The 6386-nt window shown below is 39.0% G+C and overlaps 1 pseudogene; it reads right to left on the bottom strand.

The window, feature by feature from the left end:
* Positions 1-4383: 4383 nt before the first annotated feature.
* LOC145781480 (U6 spliceosomal RNA) lies at positions 4384-4481 on the bottom strand (annotated as a pseudogene).
* Between the last annotated feature and the right edge of the window lie 1905 nt (positions 4482-6386).

Raw genomic sequence — 6386 nt, 5'->3', positions numbered from 1 at the left:
GCTGATGGACTTCCCTTCCGGGTGCATCGCCACCCCATAATCACGCCGCTCCCCGCCTCCACGGGGCGTGTCAGGCTGGTTCTTTAAAGTCTCTGACCTGGCTATGTTCATTGTGTTCTTCTCTCCGTGTCAATTATTTTGTACTCGTGCGTCGTTGATTAAAATAAAACAGTTCATCATCTCAAAAACGAAGGAAATAAAATACCTCATGTACATTGTGACTTGAGACTGGTTTAATAGCAATTAAGCAATTTCAATCATCACTAGATTCTCTATGTACTAATCAATCAATTGTTTCGAACTGTCATACGCTGCTTTCGCCTTGTAACGCTGTTCTTGCCCGCTCGGATCAACATCGCTCTGCTTTCAATGCATTGATCAACACGATCCCCTGATCAACTCGATGCAGCCCCAAAACTTCTACCCCGATTTTCTATTTTTACCGGTAATGTAGCCTATCAGTGCCTCTGGTTTCAATCGCTAGCCTCCCCGACCCAGCTGGGCGAACCTGCCTCAACGTCTGGCCAGTGCACATCCGTGCTCGCCGAATGAAAGCTTACTCTTCTCCAGTGAGTATTAATTACACTCCCACCTATATATATATATTTTTTTTTGATTACAGTATATTGATTCATCGAGCCTCTGCTCCACATTTTTATTGAATATTCGTCTGCCACGAGAGCCAAATTATCCTTAAATGGTTCGACTCTCTTCCTCGTGGGAGGCCCCAATTTTATCCGCTCTGCCTACTGGCAGACCGGGTATAAGAGTCAAAGTACCTGCGCGAGGACGCGTGAAGGAGACGTGGGCGCTGCCCGGCGGTCAATTACTGCCGGTTCCAGCGTTCACACGCGACGGGTCGCCCGGTCCGTCGCAGGGTTTCTTTCTGGGCTATGCAGAAAGTACCTGTCTCCCTGGCCCGCTCCGCCATTCTAAATTTGCGAGCGGGCCATATAGTGTTTCGATCCACACTTTCCCTCCACAGGTACCTCGACTCCCCAGCCTGGCCCTCGCGACCTAAGCTGGTGGACTTAACCCTCCGGGTGCATCGTCACCCCATAAATCACGCCGCTCCCCGCCGCCGCGGGGTGTGGCAGGCCGGTTTCCTAAAGTCTTCGACCTGGCTATGTTTGTTTGTACTCTCTCATCGTGTCAATCTTTTGTACCGTGAGCTACTGATGCGAGTAAAACAGTTCAACACTAAACAGTTTAACACCTAACTACTGCACTGATGAGACCGGGAGGTCGAAACGGTGTGCACTGTCTGCAGTTAATGTTGCACATATATGTTGGTGTGGTAGCTAGGCTGTTTCAATTTCAATACAATGCTGCGCGTCACAACACTCCCATCGTACTGTAGACATCCGTGTGGGTTAGTTTTTCTATTTTGACATCTATTCTGCGATATAGCCACTGTGATGCAAAAGCAGTCAAATTGTAGGAACAGTGAGTTACGTGCAATACCACAGCAAGGTGTTTTTAGCAAATTGCTCAAGTGGCTTGTGTCAATAGCATCGCAAATTGCAAACAGGGCACCATGTTTTGATCTTAAGGTCGCGTTAATTCTGTAAAGTGGCTGCAGTAAAGTTGATGAGATGTCAAAAGATAGTTGAACCAATAAGAAGATTTTAACAAATGTTCCATGTATTTCCAATAGCTTAGAACAGTACTATCCAAAGTTTAAAATACCAAATGCTTGCTAAAAGTTCTAGTCCTAGTTTTGTTTGGTACAAATAACTTGTTGTTTAAGAAGTTGAATTAGTAAAGAGTTTTACAAAATAGGTAGTATTGCTTTTGTGGTGGCAGAAAATGCGGTGTGTAATCTTTAGCTTGTTTATAGCATCGACAATCAAAGGTAAGGTACTTTAAAAATGTAACAATTTAAGTTGAAGTTGTTTACACTGTTACTAAAATACTAATTTTCTAAATAAGAAAAATACTTGTTCATGCATTTTTTATTCTTTTAAGGTGATCAAATGATTTTTTCATTTTACCATTATATTTACTTTCGAAATTGCAAGGACACATCTAACACATGAAACATACCATAACTGAACCCCTTTGCATAATGTGGTATAATTTTGTAAATACTAGGTCATTATCGTTGCAAGATATATCCACTGTACGGTGTTAACACAACTGCAGCTGTTGAACACTAGGATGAACATGGTTTTATCTTGACTAGAAGGACCAAGCCAATCAGTTGACCGAAAACAGTTCTTCGTCTTTAACCTTGAAAAGTAAATTCGCCATTTTAAAAACATGCTAAGTACTGTGTCTCAGCCATATGCTGCAGTTAGGTGATTTGCAAAAGTTGATCACGTGATATGTTAAATTTTTTTGACTCCCTAGCTTCTTTTTGCTTTCTCAAAGTTGATTTGCCTGTCTCTGAGAGCCAGTCAATAGATTGAGCAATGTTTCATAACGCTTTTTACATCAATGCAAATCTAGACTTTGAAGATACGGTGGCGCTTGCCGCATTACTTGCACACAACGTATTTTCGTGACAAACATATAACTGGTGTATTTTCTATTGTCCAGGTGTATTTTAAGTAATAATAAGTTTAGTATCGGGCTAAGTCGCAGTTTGTTTAAAACCAGATCAAAAGGATTTCCGGGTTTTGGTATTTCAACAGCATGTATCAGAAACTCCTGGCTATATAGAATTTATTTTTAATTGGAAACACTGAAACACTACTCAGTATTGAAAAAATATAAAATCAAACTGAATGTTGATTTAAATGACAATCTACTGCGTTGTAATTTTATCTAACTGCTACTTTTTCATTCAAGCTTCAAAGTAGCAACAGAATAGCTTTATAACGTGAATATCACACTCACGGTTATGCGACAGAACAATGTATCTATGATTCTGTCATAATTATGACACATTACACATTAGAGTGGAGTACAAAAAAACTTTTTTTTTAAATTCAAAAAAAGGGGATCTAAATGCCTGACCTGAAAAATTGGAAAAAAACAATAACAAAACTGGTTTCGGGGAGTTGCACCCCCTATTGGCCGTTCTAGCCCCCATTTTATGTGGGAATACCTCTTTGTAATACACATGCAAGTGAAAATAGCGCTATCGTCGTATTCTCTAACTTGATTTCCATACAAATTTTCCATAAAATTTTTTCGCTGCGGTACCAAAACTAGGCGCGTCAGGATAGCGCGCTACAAGGCTTTACCAATTGAAGTACGCTATTCGGCGTAATTGTGTGAAATCTGTTACGTTTATGTTTTATTTGTATAAACAAGAACTTTGATCTAAGTGTAATTAAGTCGGTTTTCGGGGCCTTCCATTACAATTGTTAAAAAGCTATATCAGCAATCGTCTACAGCACACGGTCGTCAATGGAATCTCTTCAAACTCAAGACAGGTTACCTGCGGTGTGCCCCAAGGATCGACATTGGGACCCCTTCTTTTCTTACTGTATATAAATGACTTACCAAATTCAACAAACATGAATGTTAAACTATTTGCTGACGACAACAATCTTACGATGAGCGACAAATGTGAAATAAATTTGCAGAACAATGTGAATGCCGAAATGCAAAAAGTTTACAACTGGTTGAAGCTTAATAGATTATCATTAAATTTCTCAAAAACTGAATACATGCTAATAACAAATAAAAAACACATAAAAAATTTTAACATTAACATTGGTAACACAAGCATTCAACAAAAAGATCAAATAAAATACCTTGGCGTTTACATAGATAACAAATTAACATGGAAATATCACATAGATAAAATTTGCGGAAAAGTAGCAAAAGGTTCATGGGCGTTGCTTAAACTCAGAAATTATGTCAACACAGACACTTTAAAAGATGTGTATCACGCTTTGATTTACTGCAGGGGTCACCAACTGGCGGCCCGCCACGCTGTATCGCTGCGGCCCGCGGAAGGTATCAGCGTACAAGTATAACCAAACATAGTTTTCTTGAGGAGTTAAAGAGCACGAAGGCAAAAATACTTTCCGGGAAGTATATTTTCGCTTTGCATGCCATTCCACCGACCGACCAATCAGATTGTAGTTCTAGGTGGGGGTTGCTTAAAGTTATTCCAATGTGATGTCCAGCCACACTGTCCCAGTGGTTGATTAAAACGTCTGTTTTCGAATTTCGAAAATGTCTGTGAGCATAGGGTTGCTTATTTTAAGTTGGCAAATGTCAAGTAAGCACTAGTGTGCGTTTCACTGTTATTGTGATTCACGAGCAGTGCTCTCTTTATGCAAGTTTTTGTTGGCAAAATAGGTAGGTGTGCCAACTCAATTTGTAATAAATTGGCAAAATATTATATATACATTTAAAGACTTTTTTTGATTGTATTATGAAAATATCTAGCTTAGTAGCCTACTGCAAACTGTTTTTTTTTTAAGAAATATGGAACGATTTTACGTGTCATCCTTGCGCAGAGACCATGCTAATCTTCTCTGTATCGTTCCAATTTTAGTATATGTACTGCCGAAGCGGTGGGATGGCGTAACGGATAAGGCGTTGGCTTTCCAATCATGCAATCCTGGTTCGACTACCTGCTTATGCTGGTTGTTGAAAAACACCGCTCACCTCTACCCAGGTTGTAATAAATTGGGTGGGCGTAGTTGCTGAAGTAAAGGCGGCCAAGAGAAAGGAACTGGCCACCCTACTCTCCTTAGTGCCGAAGGCTTAGTACAATGAGAACCTTTATCTTCTCATACCCGACACTTGAATCAAGTATGGGACCACCTTTACCTTTACCTTACTGCCGAAGCAAGTACTGCAAAATGTTGTTAATCAACAAATTCTTGCCACGCTGATGAGCATCGCAAGTGACAGTTGTCTATAATAAAAGAAAGACGGTTTTATAGACTCTCACAAAAAGGATGAACAACCAACTCATTGCTTTTTTAGAAAGAAGACTGTTCATGAATTGCGATTTTCGGTGATTTCCACAAGCGTTTGTTTCATGGTGCCTAGTTTCTTTTTCCCTGTTATTGGAGCCTATTTTTCGCTGATATATTAGCAGGTCACTATTGTTGCCTGTATTGTGATGTGTCAAGCATTTTCTTGTTTACTGAAACTGTTGATGGCAAGATATCTTTAGTGAAGCGAAGTGACAACACCACTCTTGCTGGGCTATGAATATTCTGATGAAACCGCTGGCCTCGCTATAAATGCGCAAAACAAGTGACCTCGTTTATCAGGCATTGTTAAAAAAGACAAAAGTGTTGTAAAAGAAGCTTGGCCTAGCAGTAGCGTTGTTCGATTAATTTTGTTGCTGCGGTATTCTAACATAAATATGAACAACATGTAACGCTGGATACTGGGTAGGAAATGCGTTATTTTTTAGCATAAGAGTCAACCTACCTAAAATTCTATTAGTGCGGCCCGCCACAGCTCTCCTTAGTGCCAAAGTGGCCCGCATGTAAAAAAGGTTGGTGACCTCTGATTTACTGTCATTTGCAATATTGTATTTCAAGCTGGGGAAAGGCCTGTGACAGTGCACTGGATCCATTAATAAAATTACAAAAAAGGTTATAAGAATAATTACGAAACAAAATTACTATGCTCACACTAATTTTTTATTTTTCAAAATGAACATCTTGAAACTAAAAGACATACATAACATTGAAATAAAAAAACATATGTACAAAGTTCATATGAATCAGTATCCGTCTACGTATTGTGATTTATTTACAAATGCTTCATCTATTCATCAGCATAACACAAGATATCAAACAGGCAACAATTATTTTATAAACAGATCAAACACAGAATTTGGCAAGAAGTCCATGCAGGTATTGGGACCAATGCTCTGGTCAGAGGTTCCAAGTAGGCTAAAAAACTTATCATTTCATTGTTTCAAAAAAGAGATCAAAACGTTAATTTTACAAAGCTACAGTGCATCGTAAGTGATATGTTATGGAAACCAAGTTGTCAGTTGCTTCGGAAACTTTATTATTCTCTGCTTGCTTCATGGAATTTTGTGTTTTGGCCTACGTTATCATCAATATGTTTTTTTTTTATGCGTATGCTGTTGTTGAAGCGCGGGAACGTTTCAATTATTATTTTTCTCTTGTAAGCGTATTTTAAATGGCAAAATCGTAATTTCCGTAGGGTGGCAATTGACTAGTAGACCGTATGGTCGTCTCGTTGTCTCCCTGTCGGTATGGGAACTTGTGTAACTTTTGTACTGTGTATATTGCATATTTCAAACATGTACCTATGTTCCTGTTACTGACAAATAAAACATTGATTGATTGATTGAAGTCATAATGTTAATTGTCAAAACTCAACTCATTGACACAGTGCATAGGTATGTTTTGTGAACGAATGAACGCTCTTTGTTCGGTAATAACATGACTCCACATTTATCCGTTAGATGTTATTGTACTTATTGG

Source organism: Aplidium turbinatum, chromosome 12 (assembly GCF_918807975.1).
Source record: "Aplidium turbinatum chromosome 12, kaAplTurb1.1, whole genome shotgun sequence".
In the NCBI taxonomy this organism is placed as follows: Eukaryota; Metazoa; Chordata; class Ascidiacea; order Aplousobranchia; family Polyclinidae; genus Aplidium; species Aplidium turbinatum.
The sequence above is the reverse complement of the archived record's forward strand: the minus strand, read 5'-3'. Positions and strand labels throughout refer to the sequence as shown.